The following is an 18,999-nucleotide window of genomic DNA, read 5'->3' on the forward strand; positions in this document are numbered from 1 at the left end:
CAATGTATAGACTAAGTATCGAATGCCTTGTGTGGGATTAATTGGAAATTGGGAGATTTTTTTCTTCTTCTTCTGAGCAACAGGGCATTTTATTGAAACGAGATCAGTTATTGTGATGCTACACTTTATATTATCCATTTTAGTATATTTACCTCTTTGAAATATGAAATGTCCTATTGGAAATCATATAAACTTCTTGGAAACATTAAGGACTCAGAAAGTAATCTGTTTTTTATAGATATTAGAAATACAATGGTGATTAACAATAAACTACTAGTAACTGATGAAGTGTAGAGAGAATTAAGCCAACCTAATATTGCAGAATTAAGCCAACCTAATATTGCTTAACTATCATTTTATATGCCTGAACTATTGTGTGGTTAGTGGTATTCTCTTTGTTTCTAAATTTTGAGTAAACCAATTTTAACCTCTATATTATTTAATAAATTGCAGGTGAGTTTAGATACATTTGCATAATTTACATTTTAATGTAAATACAAGTTATAAATAAGAGCATCACATAAAAAGTTAATGTCCTGATACATGAACAAAACAGAGTGAAACATTTCTAACAAATCAAATCAAATAGATTTAGACCTAACATATGATACAAGCAATGGCAATAGCAGCAATAAGAACAATATTAATACCCAGTGCTTTTGTAGTCATTATTGTGGTAAAAATATATTTAAATAAAAGAAAAAATACACAAATGCTTAATGAGGGCATATAATCTGTGTATTGAGACTGGTGCTAATCCCTGTTTATTCATTCATTGACTCATTTGATCCCAGCAAAAACTGAGATTTACAGAGATTAAGTACTTATATAAAGTTTCACAGCAAGTGGTAGGAAACCCACAACTGGACCCTAGACTGTCTAATTTAAATGTGTGTCCTTTAAACCATTCTATTGGCTCTCATTAGAATGAAGAGGAATCTCTAATAAGAAATAATAAAAGAGTGTTTATTTTGTAGTGTCTTTTTTGTTGTTGTTCTTCTCAAATAATCGTATATGTTATAAAATGTCCATTATGCAAAAAGGGGTCTATGAACTGATTGCCTTAAATTACAGTGGCAGACACATCTTTTTTGCCCACTTTGAGGTGACCTGGTGTGCACTATCCCTCAAAGAGCTGTGAACAGGCCTACTGCTGTTTCTTAATGTGTATTTGGCTTTCCTGGCCCTACCGTGAAGATCTTTTAAATCTCAGTTTTCTTCCAAGTATCTTTCATTTTTATTCTTATTACACATTTTTCACTGCCTTCTACTCACCGCCCACATCAAGGTCAAATATCTTTCTAACCCACTGCTGTGCTTTTGCTTCAGCCTACAGCATTTCACTCATTCCTCCTACCTGCTTTCCTAATGTCTCCTTTCATTTTAAACATTGCATCTTCCACCTACCTACTCGAAGATTTGAAGATTCCCTTGGAGGATTCTAGCTACTTGTGTATAAATAGATAAGTTTTTCCAAGGCAAACTTACTCTAAAAAATGAGAAGTTTGCTTTTTCAATCATGCATAGGCCTAATATTCTATACCTACACTTTTCTAAATGCAAGTATAAAATAAGAATACTTCCTTATAGAGTCTCATCAACAAATGATTCAATTATTCTTCATATGATTTTGAATACACATGATTCTTCATACCTTTATAATTAAGAATAATAATTATATTACCATATTTATGCGTTAGTAGGCTTTATGCTAGTTTGTAATTTTTGTATTACTCTCTTATTAGCTAGCAAGTAAGAAATCTTGAATTTCACTGATTGATATGTCACACTATGTTATATTCAAATTTAAAAATGTTTTAGCACGGCTGGGCACGGTGGCTCAAGCCTGTAATCCCAGTACTTTGCGAGGCCGAGACGGGCGGATCACTAGGTCAGGAGATCGAGACCATCCTGACTAACACAGTGAAACCCCGTCTCTACTAAAAAATACAAGAAACTAGCCGGGCGAGGTGGCGGGCGCCTGTAGTCCCAGCTACTCGGGAGGCTGAAGCAGGAGAATGGCGTAAACCCGGGAGGCGAAGCTTGCAGTGAGCTAAGATCTGGCCACTGCACTCCAGCCTAGGTGACAGAGCGAGACTCCGTCTCAAAAAAAAAAAAAAAAAAAAAAAAAAAAAAAAAAGTTTTAGCACAAACGAAAAGACATTTTCTATTACACATATTTTATTATTTAGTAAATTCCTTCATTCATTCATTCAACAAATACAACTTGGCACCTACTACGTGCCAGGTGATACAATTTGCACAAGGACTACAGTGCTTTGAAGGCCATGGAAAGTCTCAGTTTTTATGAAGCCTACAGTCTAGTAGACTAAATAGTAAACATGCTAGCAAAGGACAAACTAAATATGTTTTAGACTTACTAACGTTTTTTGTTTTTGTTTTTATTCTTTTTTTTTTTTTTTTAGTTAATGATAAGTGGGTCAAGGATATAAATAAAAAGAAGGGGATGAATGTTAACAGTGGTGGGGTAAGGTACAATTATGTTGGTCCTTAATTTCATATGCAGTACTTGAAATTTGAGAGACCTACCATATCACTGCTACATCGAAATAACCTTCATGATGTTTGCCAGCAGTATCTATTGTGAGTTTCCTCCCACACCTGCTGTTTCACTTATTTTGGGCATTGAACTTCGCCCTTCAGCAATGGAATAAGACTTGGGAGAGTCAACATTCAGTCCAATCTTTCCTTTCAGCCACCTAACTTACATGGACGAACAATTAGAATGTCAAAAGAATGTACTACTCATGAAATGGGGAATTTAGACTAGTCATGGTTCTTAACATGGGTCCATAGACTTTAGAGAAGTGTAGGTAAAATTTGTGAAAACTACCAACTTAGATTATATTTATTTTCAAAAATCTCTAACTGAAATTCACCTTTTCGATTATGCATAACTTTAATAGTAACAGCATTTCCTATGAATACTTCACCAACTGAAATCACAGATATGTTGTATTACATTAGGGTTGTAATAGATATCTCAAATTATTATTTAGTCCAATCACTATTGAAAAATTATGGCAATTATTAGATCTTCCTAATAAAGGTCTTGATAATGAAGTACATATATTACTAAATCAAAAAATTTATTTTAAATACTGTAATGGTACAATTTTAACAAAATTTGTTTCCTGTATAATCCTATGTGTTTTATTTTGGAAATACAAAGAACAGGATGCTGTATAAAACGGATTACATGAAATAAAATACACAGATATACATTTAAGTATGCATGGTCTATTTAAAAATTTCAGTTAGAATGGAACTGCACAGAGAGTGATATTTGAACTGAGAGCTAGAGAATGTGGGGCAGTGAATCCTATGAAAAGTGAAGGAGGAGACTCCAGGGCTAGACGAAAGTCCCAAACTGCAAAGAACTTAGTTAACATATATGAGAGGCAGAAAAAGAAAAGGAGTGTGGAAATAAGTAGTTATATGTTTTTTTCCAGCCATGCTCAGCTGCATGGATCCAGGAGCAGAACTGATGAAGAGATGAATGTGAACTATAATTGGGTTTTAGCTAAGAGTTTGACAGTGGGAGCCTATGTGCTAGGCATTGATGACAATGTGTACCATGGAAATTAAGCAAAGTAAGGAGAAATATGAATATTGCAAGTTGAGAGATGGAAAAGGATTAGTGAGAAGATGGTAAAATTGATGGGTTGCAGGTTATAGTGAGATCTGAGGATGGTTGGAGCTGAATATTAGAGGTAATATGTAGGAAGCCTATTGTAGTAGTACTAGTAAGAGATAACAATGGCTATGGAAATGCAGAGAAGTATATAATTCAGGATATTTTAGTGTTATTATTGTTAGAATCCTGGAAAATAAGCTCAGTGAGATGTTAGCTCAGTGAGGTAACTTACTTCAGTTATTCCTTCTACTGGGAGTAAAGGGTTCACTGCTTTATTTCTAGTCAAAAGAATTGTTTCTGGAACATAGAAAATAATAAATATTTAAAAATTAAATGAATGATTGTATGTGAGATCAAGATGTATAATGACTTCCAGGTTTCTGAATGGGTGCAATTTTTAAAACAGGAAAGAGAGATTGGATAACCAATTTGTAACAGATTTGTGTTTTTTTCTTAAAATTATTATGAATCACACATATTATTATAATCATCTTCCTTATTAATAACAATGGTTTTTGAGCATCTATTACAGTAGAAATATTGTGATCAGTACTATAAGAAAAAAAGAATGAGATATACGATTCTTTATTTAATACAATTAAGAGCATTTGAGGACTTAGTTAAAATATAGGCATATAAGATAGAAAACAGTAATAGATTTCCCCCCAACACATACAAAACTAAACATTTAAAGAGAATACTGAAATATTTTCAGTGGCTTAATTGAAAACTGCCTTGAACTTTGAATTCCACTGACAGCCTATCAAACAAGTGTAAGCAAAACAACAACATATTCAGAACATGGCCGGGCGCGGTGGCTCAAGCCTGTAATCCCAGCACTTTGGGAGGCCGAGACGGGCGGATCACTAGGTCAGGAGATCGAGACCATCCTGGCTAACACGGTGAAACCCCGTCTCTACTAAAAAATACAAAAAACTAGCCGGGCGAGGTGGCGGGCGCCTGTAGTCCCAGCTACTCAGGAGGCTGAGACAGGAGAATGGCGTGAACCCGGGAGGCGGAGCTTGCAGTGAGCTGAGATCCGGCCACTGCACTCCAGCCTGGGCGACAGAGCGAGACTCCGTCTCAAAAAAAAAAAAAAAAAAAAAAAAAAAAACACAAGACAAAGGAAGTCTGCACTCTCCTAAAGTATTATTTGCGGGTATACTTTAGCAAAACCCCAAAATAAGTTACATAATCAATAAACTATAATCAATAAAACTCAAAGCAATTAACAAAAATCTCTGATTTATTGCCTTCTTGAAGGGGAAGAAGTTTGTCTCAAATTGTTGTTTTAACAAATACTATCAGTGAGCAGTAAGCAGTAAGTCAACTGAGTGATATGTTGGAGATAATTGTTTTTGTTATATCAACAATTAAGAAACAAAGCAAAATCAAAGACAATTAAAAATTCCAGGAAAAATAAACTGCTATACTAGAAAGCCATAATCCCAATAAGAAGTAAACAAAGCATAACACTATTTGGAACAAATTAATAAAAAACAGAAAAAGATAACTCAATTGGTTTTGACGATTAAAACATTTTATTTGTGACATTAGATTTATCAATGTGGAATTATTTCATATTCTCTTCAAATTATCCCCCGCTGGTTATGCTGTTATTCAGAATTTTAATGTTGGGTACACTTGATATTGCAAAACGTGTTTCTTATTCGATTTAATAATGAAATATTCTCAAGCATAGCATATTTATCCCACTACCTTGGAGGTTTTTAGAGGGCAGAGATTCTGACTTGTTAATTGCTGTATGAATATCACCAAGAGCAGTATCTATCCTGACACACAGTAGGCACTGCATAAATATTTCTTGATAATCATGTGACAACACATATCTGTTATTCACTTTGATCCTTCCAGGAAGGGGAGGTGAAAGGAAATTTAGGAACATAATTTGTTATATGTATTATTTGGTAAGAGTAATAAAAATCATAATAAACACTACTATAAAAAATCAATGAACAGGAAACAGCTCCTATCTTCATGGAACTTACAGCACAACCAGAGGCCATCCATAAATAATTGAAAAAATAAAACATGACAGGTCCTGTGATGCTGACATTAACAAAATAGAATGGCAAAAATATAAAAGAAAACCTTACTTCACTTGAGAGAGGATAAGGTGGCTGAGAAAGGGAAATACCTGTGATAGATCTTGAAAATAAGTAAGAATCCTTAAAAAAGTTGGGGATGGAAGGTGGTGAAGAGGACAGCAAATCAAAAGGAATATCACATGGTAAAAACAGCACAGCCTATAAACAGTTTGGTGTGGAAGAAGGGCTGTACAAAAGATTGGAGATGTTGCTGAGGACTTAGCCAGCACATGTAAAGAGCTTAGATCTTACTCTTTGTACCAATTACACAGATACAGTTTTCTTAAAACCTGTGAACTTACTGATTGAAAAAAAAAGTCATTGTGAGAGATGTTACTGAAGAAAGGCAACTTAGAAAATGAAGTTAAAACTCATTTGGAATAAGGGTGAGAATGGAAGACAGATACTTAGCCAGTCATGGAATAAGAGATCACCTTCTCAGAATAGTGTCTCTAAATAATCTTTCATATAATAACAGTGCTGTATATGAAGAATAGCTTTTTTCCTTCCAACAAAACACAAACAAAATACCACATATGTATAACAAAGACAAATTATTTAGGATAGCTGCTCATAGGCCCCAGTGGCTCCTGAAGCTCAATTTTATTGCTTGTATTCTTCCTTAAACTCCTCTGTAAATGTGAGATTGTAGGGCATTCATGTTGAATAGCTGTTCCTTCTGTCAACTGTATTACAAAAGTACAGACTGTCACTAAAAAATAAAGAAGAAAGGAAGGAAGTCAGAAAGGAAAGATACAACAAAAGAAAGAAAAAGATCAAATTGATTAATGTACCAGGAATTCCTGCACATTGCTGTACTTAAGTGCTTATTGGCAGAAAGGCAAATGTGCATCTTGCTTGCTTTCATTTTCCCAAAACACAACTTAATTAATGTTGTCATATAGCTCCTGGTAATAGACTCACACCGTAACAGTCCTCCCACGCCACAAGATCAATGGAACCCTGGAAGCTACAAGAGAAAGAAATTAGAATGTGCATCAAATTTGGGAAGCTCATAAAGAAAACACATTTGCCCTTCATGTATTTTTAAAGAGATTCTTGTTTCATTATATGTTGTAAATGGTTTCTCTGTTTAGTATAGCAGATAGAACTGAATTTTGGTGGTATCCCATTTTTCAGAGTAACAGAAGGCCATCCAGTTTTAATAAAGATGTTAGTGGTGATATTATTATACTTAGGTGTCTAGTTATTCTATAGGAACTTTGTAGCGTCTGAGAAAAAATCTTGGCATGTAACCTCATTTATTTGCTTCATTTTCTTCTTTCCTAAGTCTTTAAGATTCAAGAATAAAGTCTGGTGCCAAAAAAAAGAAAGATGATTTTTTTCGATCAGCTATATCTCATGTTTTGTTTTCAGTAGCATATTGGATTGTATAACAGAAAAAAAACCCTGATAATTTAGAATAGCACTTTGGAATATGCATTCGTGTAAATCTGTTTGCTTCTACACTATGTAGCTTTTAGATGAAAATACTGGTTTATTAATTATAACTTTGGGATCAAAGTATCAGGACTGAGGGAACTGAGGTTTTTTTTTTTTTTAATACTGCTTATGCAAATAAAAATTGCATCTCCCTTATTTCATATGTATTGATTTATTGCATCCATATTCATGTTGATTTTCAGCTTTAGGTATTTGCTATTTGCTTTTTCAATATGGAGTCATTCCAGAGCAGAATTAGACAAAACATGAATAATTTGTCACAAAGTTCTATTTTTTCTTTGTTTATTTTCATATTTTATGGTTTTGACAATGTGAGAATAAAACAGGTTTAATTTATTAGGAAGTTTATATTTTTGGCATGTTTGAAAAAATAGCATTGTTGGACTCAATATTCTCAAATTTGTTGAAAACTTTATTAAAAATAATTTAAAACATTATGTGATTTTGGTATCTAAAATTACTGATAGTTTTAACAATTACTCTACAGAAATGTGATAGGCCTATTATATCCATTGTTCTTAGAGTTCTTAAATTGATTGGAAGACCTAACATGAGGTCAAGAACTTCATGTATGTTTTAATATTTTGGATTTGTAATATAACAACAACAGCATTACATGCTCATTTAAAAAAATCACTACCCTGATTTGTAAACTCCAGTTTCTTTATCCAATGATGAGTTTTAGTGGGCTGTAGGATTTTTAATAATAGATTTTATGACCCTGTATCTACATATTTTGCTCAGGCTATTAAACTAGTTTTAATTTACACTATCAGTACAATTTAGAAAAGGCAAATGGTTCATTAACTTTCTTACTACCAGTGTAAGATTAAGATTCCTTATTTCCTTTCTATTCTAAGTAATGAGCAAAACTTCAAGAGAGTTTGCTAAAGCTATCTTGGTTATATTGAAGGAATATTTTAGGAATTTAGTATCAGCAACCAATTTTAAATAGTTCTAGCATCTCTGCAACATAGATGAAAAGGAGTCACCACTAAAATGATCAGAAAAATACGTGCTCTTGATAAATACTTGCTATTTTTCATTTAATATATTAAATCAATATTTTGTCAGAGCAATTAAAGTTTTTGTAGTTGAGTGTGAATAAGAAAAGTGACATCAATAATTAATGAAAATTACATTGCATTAATGAATTGCAAAATTACATTATCTTATTACTCTGTGCAATAAAAATTAATGCTTGAATATCCAAATGGTTAAATTATTCTCTTTTCTGAGACTGTGTGAATAAAATAGATGTAGTTCTAATTTTTCTGAGCATGACTTAGCACAAGAACAAAAAAATTTATTCTATACATATGTATGTATTGTCTACAAAATATGGATTATAGACAGAAAACATACTTTGTAATTTTCCAGAATAATGTAATAGATATAGTTGAGAAATATAGTAATGGTAAAAACTTAACAAATATGAGTATCCATTTTATATTTTCCTATTTTATCTACCAAATGTATTTATATTATATCCAAAAATTTGGCTCAAAACTGGACCAGTTTCAAGAGTAATCAAGAACTAGATAAATAGCATTTAGCTGAAGTTGTGTGATGAAGATTCAATTACTTTTTCAGTATTGGTAAGCCATCCAAAATCTTGACACTAATTTAAAATTTTAACAAGTGTAATTTAGCCAGCCTAATTTAGGTAAATTACAAATTAGTAAATTTGTAGTATTGGTAACGTGGACCATTTTCACCTCATATGAGCCTTCTGCTAATTCTTACATATCATTTTCTGTTGACTTATTTTTGGTTAAAAGTGCTTCAAAGTAAATGTATGTATGTGTATCTGTTTGTGTGTGCATGCACACATGTCAAGTGATTTCATATTATTTTGAGCATCTATTTCATGAAACAATTTTAAATAGGTTAAGGGATTAGATAGTCCCAAGTATTTCATATACCGAAGAACGTTTCCACAACCTAGACTATTCATGGTAGGGATAAATAACACAAAAGTTACATAGAGTACAGGAAAGTGGTTTGTAATACACCGAAAACGACATCTGTAATTGATTTTAGAGTCACTCTTTCTGTCCAGTACAAATTGGAAATCCAGAGAAATACTTTTAATATAAAATTTTGGAATACATAAAAATGATGAAAAATGCTGGGGAAGATATGGAGAAAAACAGGGAAGTCTTGAACTTGATGGTCTATATTTTACTGTCATGCCCATGACAAGTGCATGGCTAATCATTGGGAATAACAGCAGCATTTACTAATAGCACTGAGTGAGTAAGCACATATTTTATTCTAGGCATTTTAATAAACACTTTACATATATTATCTCATTTAATCCTCACAGAACCCCCACAAGATGCATGTTATGATTATACCCACTTTACAGATAAGAATACTAACACAAAGAGCAGGTAAGTTTTAGTTATTTACAGTGCCTGGAAGCCACTGTTTACATTCTAAAAAATATAGTATTCAACAGAATGTAAATTTTGCCCTCTGGTGTTACAGGAGAAGCAGCTCTACCAAGATTATAGCTAGTAAGAAAAAGCAACTGGAAGTGAATTTGTGAAGTCAAACTTCTGAGTGTTTTTAAATACTTTATCCATGCTATATAATATTGCTGTTCTCGTGATAGTGAGTGAGTTCTCACGAGATCTGATGGTTTTATAAGGGACTTTGCCGCCTTTGGCTTGGCACATCTCCTTGCTGCTGCCATGTTAACAAGGACGTGTCTGCTTTCCCTTCTGCCATGATGTTAAGTTTCCAGAGGCCTTCCCAGCCATGCAGAACTGTAAGTCAATAAGCCTCTCTCCTTTATAAATTACCCAGTCTCAGGTATTTCTTCATAGCAGCATGAGAACGGACTAATTACAATCCATCAACGTGTGTATAAATCTAACAATGTTGTTAAAAATTACTACAGCTTTTTCTTTCCTATCACAGTCACTGTGATTATTAAATTGAAGAATCCCGTTGTCTGTCTATTTGGCCACTAGCTTATTAAGTTTATTCTGGTAAATTATAGCTCATCCTTCATATATCACTTTGAACATCTCTTTCGTAAGACAATTTTAAATATTGGAAAAATTACTGTTTATGTATTTATAATATATTTATGTCTATATGTCTATGGATTGTGAAAGATAAATGGTTTTCTTTTTTTAGAAACATATTGGCATGGTAACTAAGCAGATAGCATGAAAAAAATAATTATTAACAAGTCTATTCATGAATATATAATTGGAGAAAGGAAGTTGACAAGAAAAATAACAAATACATGTGTGGACCATCTTTCTTCTGAAGATCTAATTTTTACTGAAATCTGAAAACAGAGGTGAGTTAGTAGGTCAATAAACTACTGGATATTGTAGGCAAAAGCAATAAATCATCACAGTTAAGATAAATCATAAATGGCTCGGTGGCTCAAGTGGCTCATGCCTGTAATCCCAGCACTTCGGGAAGCTCAGTGGGGCGGATCACGAGACCAGGAGATTGAGACCATCATGGTTAACATGGTGAAACCCCGTCTCCACTAAAAAAAAAAAAAAAAAAAAAAAAAAAAAAAAAAAAAAATTTGCCGGGCGTGCGGGCGGGCGCCTGTAGTCCCAGCTACTCCGGAGGCTGAAGCAGGAGAATGGCGTGAACCCGGGAGGCGGAGCTTGCACTGAACCGAGATCTCACCACCGCACTCCAGCCTGGGCGACAGAGGAAGACTCTGTCCAAAAAAAAAAAAAGGTAAGTCACAAATACAGGTGGTATTTAAACAGGTGTCTCATTTTGATTATCAAATGAGATATTTGATCAAGGCAGATACAAATCAGGTTACGTTTGTAGGTAGACTTTGGGTAAATGAATAGAACTTAAGACATAATCAAGCAAATAATAAGGTCCTAGGTTAAAATTTCGTGTGACAGAAGAGAAAATTCCTCTCAGAATCTAGACGGTACTGTGAAGGGAAGGATAATCCCAAACTTCTTAGATCATTTGAAAAAGGCATACAATCCTCAAAGGTAGCAGTGAAAGAAAAGAGGAGAAATCCTGTGAGTGTTGTGACAGGCAGAAGCCCGGAAAATAAGGGAAATGAACCTCAAGAACTGAGATATATTGTCCAAGAGGATTACTGTGGGAGTTATTGGAAGGCTTGGGTCACCTTGTTTGGGAAGATATCTCAAATAGATAAAATAAGTTGAATTATTTGAGTGACAGCACATTCTTGTTTACCAGATGTTAGAAAGCTTCTTATAAGACACTGATCCATAATTCATACTTCATCATATGTAACCAGTTTTCTAATATTGAGTATCAGGCTTTGTTTGAATCAAACTGCTCACGATATTGTCTGCTTGATAAGGTCATTTATATAATTCAGAGTGAACTCTATCTTGCAAGCTAGAAATGTATTTTTCAAATAAAGATATTTCCAACAAGAATATTATGGAGATATTAGAATACAGTTTACAATTTTTGAAAATAACTTGGCTATTAAGCTGTTCTCCTAATTATTTATCTAAAATAGATTAATAAATGTTGAGCATCAAGATAGTGGCATACTCTCTGTAAAGTATATGGACTGCAATGATTCCATGTTTTCAAATAAGTACATATTTATCCTCTAAAGAACAACCAGATTAGGGGATACAGTTAATATTATATTGTGAAATTTGAAATGTTTAATCAGAACTTCAGGCTGGCTAGGTGAAATATTAAAATGAAATTTCATTTCTTTAAAAGAAACGTAAAATTTTCATTTGTCCTAGAAGAGTATGATAAATTTATAGAATGAAAATGCCAATTACAAAGAATGTCATTTATCAACGAATTATATTTATAAAGAGATCAAAATTTATTGTCAATAGCAACTTGAATTTACAAGAAAAAGCAAATAGGTTCTAGAAGACAAATAAGGGAAAATAAAAATGGAAGAAAATTTTACTACTTGCAGCTGATATAATAATGTATTTCAATAATTTAGCTACCCTTCCCTGGACAATTTGTACAAATATTCACTAATATAACAGTAATGGAAGTGTACATAAGGCAGATACTGCTGGTTGCTCATTATCAATTAGATAGCAGATATTCAGTAATGGTTTGAAATTTGCTTGAGGTGCCAATATGTCTTGCTAAAAAAAAGAAAACCCTGCTTCTTGAGTCTCTTGCAACTAGGGGTAGTCATATGATATGTTTCTAGGCTAATAACAGATAAAGTCATTTATTTCAAGAAAGCCCTACCTGTTCCTACTTACTTCCACTTCTTTCTGCATGCATGGATAACTGCTTTGCTGGGAGTTGGAACACCCATTTTGTGGTCTTAAGGACAAATAAAAGTTAAAAGATGAGAGTGGCAAAAGTAGCTAAAACTTATCCTAACATTATATACAAATGGAAATCAGAAAAGTTTAGAGCCTTAATCAGGTAGTATCAATTTAGGAAGCAAAACCAATAAAGTCTGTCTTTCTAGACTGTATAATGTTTTGGCAAGGCTGGGTCAGGGTCTTGGGGCCTTGCATTTAAAAGTAATGTAACATTTGACAAAGTAATATGCTTGTTGATAACTTTGATCATATCTAAACTCAAGAGGCTAATCTAAATAATTTATTTTTAATGAAGAAGATGGGAGATCAAAATCTCTGGATTGTAGTTTGATGTTATATATTCAATATTATGTTCTGATAGTTGCAAAATTAAATTATGTAGATTAGAAGTTGATGACCTCTATGCCAGTTTGAATAGAAAAACTTATTCCAGTGATGATCAATAAAACATGGTAAATACTTTATGGAAGGGTTATCATATTCTGGGTATAGGAGGGGTGAGTGCATCACATTTTAACATTTATCAAAATTTATCTGATTGTTTTATCTGATGGTTTGCTAAGGGGCTTTTAAAATTCCATGATTTGTGATTCATGATTAACATTACAATGTATTTGGTGATAGAGTTGGAATATTTCATTATTTGAAACTCAAGATTCTTTTCTCTATCTGGTATATTTAAGCAATTATTTATAATTGGATTCAGAACTTAATGTGAATATGAAAAATTGGGAAATTACTCCTTGAAAGTTTAAAAAGAAATTTTTCCTGATTCCCTTTGCCTTTAAATTTTTATAGTTAGAACAGTATATTTTTGTTTAAGAACTCAGCAGTAGACTAATATAAAAGTTGAAACTCTGGTTCTTTATAGCTATGACCTTGCATTTCTCTATTAAAGTGCTTCTTTATGTGTTTTCAATATACTCTCAAATTTTTATAGCCCAATCTAATAACTGTCACAAAGGCTTAGAGGAAATATAGGCATATATAAGAAGCAATCTAGAATAGTCTCCTTGATTTCAAATGGGCCTCAAAAGCTCTTTGATTCACATGTAGGCATTCTGTAGTGCATAGTGTGCCTCCTCTCAACTTTACAGTGAATACCCATGAAAGTTTACAAAAAATTCCCCTAAAATGTCAAAAACTGCAAACAGCAGAAGAAAATACAAGAAAACTAGTTGGCAAAGTCCAAGGGTTCACTCTTAGTGCATTATTAATGAAGACGTGTTGAGAAATACATTACCGAAATACCCGTCACACCTCCACCCTCATGAACCAATTACTGTTAGCTTCAAGCTTTCCTTCTGCAGCTCCCTCACCTCTCTCTGCCTTGGTAGAATTGGAGTGAGTTAGGACCTTGCTCTGGATTGGGCTTTCAGCCTCTCTCAGCTTTTGATATGCCTTCCTAACTATGCTTAATTATTTATTGCTTTTGATATATATAGAGAGAGATGTGTGGTTTTCCTTTCACTTGAACACTTAAAGGTTGTTAGGCCTCCCTCGGTAGGATTATTAATTGGTCTAATTTCAAAATTCTTACGGGTAGGGACTAGGCAGGCCCCAGGAGAGGGAGAGGAATGGGGGGATGGCTAGTTGGTGGATCACTCTGAACACAAACATTTGTCAATCAATGTCACTATCTTGTATGAGCGCAGTTTGCAGTGCCCCAAGCAATTACAACACTAACATCAAAGATCACTGATAATAGATCATCATGATGAATATAATAATAATAAAAAAGTCTGAAATATTGTGGGGATTGCCAAAACATGACATGGAGACATGAAGTGAGCCCGTGTTATTGAAATAATGGCACCAGTAGATTTGCTTGACACAGGGTTGCCACAAACCATCAACTGTTAAAACACAGTATCTGTGAAGTGCTATAAAATGAAGTATGCCCACAGAACACCACAGAGAACTACCTCCCACCCCACCTTCTACTTGCTTCCTAAGAATTAAAAAAAAAAAACAAAAATTAAAGGCATTGATCACAGCACTATTCTGTGGTTTCCTAACCAAGAAACACAAAATTGTCATTCATCCTCCTGAATGCTTAGGAACTAATTTTCGAGATAGAGCCAGTCTCCCGACCAAACACCTCCCATCAGGTTTTATCTGCCCGGATTCCTTCAATGATACCACTCAGTAGGTAACATGGCAGGAACTAGGATACTACACACAGAAAGCAATTATACCATGTGATGATAATTGCAAAAGTAAAAATTTATTATTGGAAATGAAATAGAGAGGCCACTAGAAGCACTGTATGTTTTGAGATGTGGTGTTTCATGTCCTTCTTCTGTACCAAAGAACAAGAAATCTCCCAGGTTAGAGAACCTAAATGAGGTTGAACCTCAGTTCTACAGGCCCACTTTAATACATTTCTCTTGGATATCACAAAGTGATTTATGATACTTGTACATTAGCATAGCCTCTTGGTTTAGATCTAAGTGGGGAGGTTTATAATAGAGCCTAATAAGCACCCAGTAAGATAGCTAAGGACTCAGTGCTACCAACACTGCCAAATGGAAAATTCTAGGTCTGGAATCATCACACTCCATCCAAGAATAGCTGAATATTAAACAAAGCAAGCAAAAAACCCAAATGTAATGAGACCTTAGAAAAGTCAAGAGCTGTCATGAAGAATAAAAGTAAGAACTTAATTCTGAAAATTGTTTTCTAAAGTAAATAGAAGGACATTTAGAGCACATGAATTTTGTGTTTTTGGCAAGACAAGAAAACATGTTATGATCTATAGAAAACAAAGATGATCGACGAGTGGAGACAACTGAGAGCCATTCAGCAAATATCTGTTGTGATGTAGGAGACACACACACACAAACACACAAAATAAAATTCTACCTCCCTCAAAAAAACAACTTAATTCCAAGAATAACAGTGAGAAACTAAAATATTTAATTGCTTCTAAAGAGCACAATTGATGCTGAAGAAAGTCAATTTAGAGGAATTACAAAAGGAAAGGACAAAAATATAAAGCAAGGAAAGAATTATGAAAACTGAAAGCAGTTTTAACCTAAATGTTGGAAAAGTGTAAACAGAAAACAAAACAAAATCCTCTGAGGAAAAAGAACAAATGAAAACAGAAACTATCTCTGTAGGAAAGAAAAAAAAAAAAAGAGTCTACAGAGGATGAGCATAGCTTCTACAAACAGAAGCAAGATTCATATACCTTAATAATTTTATTAATTTCAAAGCTACAGAGTATATCCTGTATTTACTGAGAAAAGAATGCACTAATTGAATTGGCTTTTAATCTAAAAGTTTTATTTTAACATCTCATTTTTGTTCTCATGAATATGTACATAGTTGTGGCTTGTTTTCTTCATTTTACAGAACAGGAAACATAGTATATAAGGACACAAATGACAGGATTAAACAGTTAATTAGCCACAGAGCTGAGATTACATGCCTGATTTGAATGAATGCCAGTTTAGAAATCTTCGCAACATGCAATCCCTTTTTACTTGCTTACTAAGAATCTGTTCAGCAAGCAGTTTTGCACATGGAATCTACTTCAATCCTGCTGATTTTTCAAAATATAAAGTTATAAATGAAGAAGCGGAAGGATATTTAATAGGTAGTTGAAGAAGAACAAAAGACTAAGCTTGTCCACCCTTTTTTTTTGGGACAGTTTTTCATACTGAGACTTCAATGTTGTTTTAAGTTCTATCACAAATACTCAGCAGTTTTTAAATGACATGTCTAATATTTATAACATTTGCTTCATAAGAGTTATTGGCTGAAAAATTGTTCTTGCCATTTTACTCACCTTCAATTTATAAAGCCCTCAAAAATGCCCTATAAGACTTTTCTCTCTCCCTTTGAGAGAATTACTTTAAAATGAATATTTCTAAACACTCCATGCTGAACAGCAATGAATGATCTAAAATATTAAGCAAGGCACAAATTGCCCATTACAGTTTATAATATCCAGACAGTGACATGGTAGTGTTCAAGAAAAGTTTATTTGATTTTCACTTATGTTTTCATGGATGAAATGCCTTGTGACGTAGCTAATTCACTTTTTAAAATGTGCCCACACATTGGGAAAATCTGAGGAGCATTGAGATGAATCCCTTGCTTACTGCTAACTCTTAATACAATATAATCAATGAATTTATTGTTTATCTAGGTGGAGTGAAGTGGTATACCATATTGTTGCTGTATTAAATGTGTTAATATTTACCTACTGTAACTACTATTATTTAATTTTCATCTCTCTTATCTAATAAAAATCCTTGAGCTCTTAGGTGATTTGAAAGCAATGTCATATAATTTGTCTTTGAAAAACCATCAGATGCTAGAGTCCTAGAAAAAAAGAAAATAAAAACTACTTTTATCTCCAGCAAGAATGTACAGAAACTGTCAGTTGTTTTCATAATTTCCTTCATAAAATAAACCACTGTATTCAAAGCTTACTTTCTCGTTGTAATAAAAGAAAATCAGTGTCCAATGATATTTACTAATAGTGATAGCAAGAAATAAGAACCATTTGATTTTTTTTTTAAATTTGGTTCCTACTCCCTTGTTCCTTGGTTTGCTTTTTCTTTAGGTTAAGAATTTTACAAAGAGAATTTTTGCTAACTAAACAGAAGAGAGAAAGTGTTACTTTAAAAGTTCACAGAAATATTTTTAACATGCTGTACTTTAAGTTCATCATGTTACTTTTTTTATAATAATTCTTCTGGAAAGTCAAAAAGTTGAAGATAAAACATTTAATTTTAAGAGTACAGATGATACAAAAATTTCTTTGACAATAAATTATTTTTTTAAAAAAGTAGGTTTTAGATAATTAAGGATAGCATGATCTCATTTTATAAAATAAAAACTATCCCTCACAGAAACACACACACACACACACACACACACACACACACACTAATACAGTTGTTTATGCATATATATCTCTGAATAATCCTAGGATAAATTTCTTGAATCCCCTTTTACTTTTAGCTTCAAAGAACCATATTCACCTACTTTTTCTCTTATATCTCAGGCCTTTATTCCTGTTTTCCTTTGCTGGTGTCTATTCCTTCTAGTTCTTTAAACTTCAAAATCAGCCAGGGCTCTGTTCTTGGATCTATTCTCATCTCATCTATAATCACTTCCTAGATGATTTCATCCACTCACTATCTTTAAATACCATCTCCATGCTGATGACCCCTGGATTTATATCTCCATTCTCAATCTCTTTCCTGACCCCCAACTCATATCCAATAACCTACTTATATTGAAAAGTATAGCAGTACAATTATGTACAGTACATAACACTTGATAAAGATAAAAACAACTATGTTTATGATTTATATATTTACTAGAGTACTTTTAAAATAATTTTTAGAGTGTACTTCTTTTACTTATAAAAAATAAACAAAGTTAACTCTACAGCAACCTAAGGCAAGTCCTTCAGAAAGTATTCCAAAATAAGTTATTGTTATTGTAGAAGATGACAGCTCCCTGCCTGCTACGTCTCTGAAGACCTCCCAGTGGGATAAGACATGGAGGTGGAAGACAATAATATTGATGATCCTGACCCTGAGTTTGATAAAATTCAAAGAAATTTATCCTTGAATTTAGGCTAATATGTGTGTATGTGTGTTTGTGTGTGTGTGTGTGTGTTCGTTTTTAGTGACAAAGTTGAAAACATAAACAAGACATGAAAAAGTTTAAAAAATGGAAAAAAGCAATAGAATAAAGATACAAAGAAAAATATTTTTGTACAGTTGTACAATGTGTGTTTCAAGCTGAGTTATTACCCAAATGAAACAATTTTTTTATAAAGTAAAAAGTTACAGTAAGCTAAGGGTAATTTGTTACTGAAGAAAGAAAATACTTTTTATAAACTTAGTGTAGCCTAAGTGGACCATGTTTCTAAAGTCTGCAGTAGTGTATAGCACACTAATGTCCAAGCCTTCACATTTGCTAATCAATTACTCACTGACTCACCCAGGGCAACTTTCAGTCCTGCAGGCTTCATTCATGGTAAGTGCCACATACAGATGTACCATATTTTATCTTTTATATTATATTTTTACTGTGGCTTCTCTGTATTCAGATATGTTTGGGTCCACAAATACTATTGTGTGTTACAATTACCTACAGTATTAAATGTAGTAATATGATGTACAGGTTTGTAGCCTAAGAGGAATAGGCTGTAGTCTATTTGTGTAAGTACATTCTATGATTTCACAAGAACATTATAGTAATTGCATAATGACATCATTGCCTAACAACACGTTTAGAACGTATCACCGTTCTTAAACAATGAGTGACTGTACTTATTATGGTATGGATCCTTGGTTCTCCTCCACCTCATACCCACTGGACAATTCAATCACTTTCTTTTCTTCCCTTTCCCTTTATTTTATCCATACAAGTCTCCTTGCTGTCCTCATATATGCTAATCAGACTTGCAACTCAGAGTTTTTGCTCTTACTATTTCATT

At 33.2% G+C, this 18,999-nt stretch overlaps 1 long non-coding RNA gene across 1 annotated transcript; it reads right to left on the reverse strand.

Moving 5' to 3' along the window:
- Positions 1-6,201: 6,201 nt before the first annotated feature.
- On the reverse strand, positions 6,202-18,658 carry LOC105483747 (uncharacterized). The gene is made up of 3 exons (XR_988544.2): positions 18,501-18,658; positions 12,448-12,525; positions 6,202-6,478 (listed from the first exon to the last, which is right to left on the reverse strand). It is a non-coding gene; the product is annotated as an uncharacterized lncRNA (long non-coding RNA).
- Between the last annotated feature and the right edge of the window lie 341 nt (positions 18,659-18,999).

This window comes from Macaca nemestrina, chromosome 10, assembly GCF_043159975.1.
Source record: "Macaca nemestrina isolate mMacNem1 chromosome 10, mMacNem.hap1, whole genome shotgun sequence".
Classification (NCBI taxonomy): Eukaryota; Metazoa; Chordata; class Mammalia; order Primates; family Cercopithecidae; genus Macaca; species Macaca nemestrina.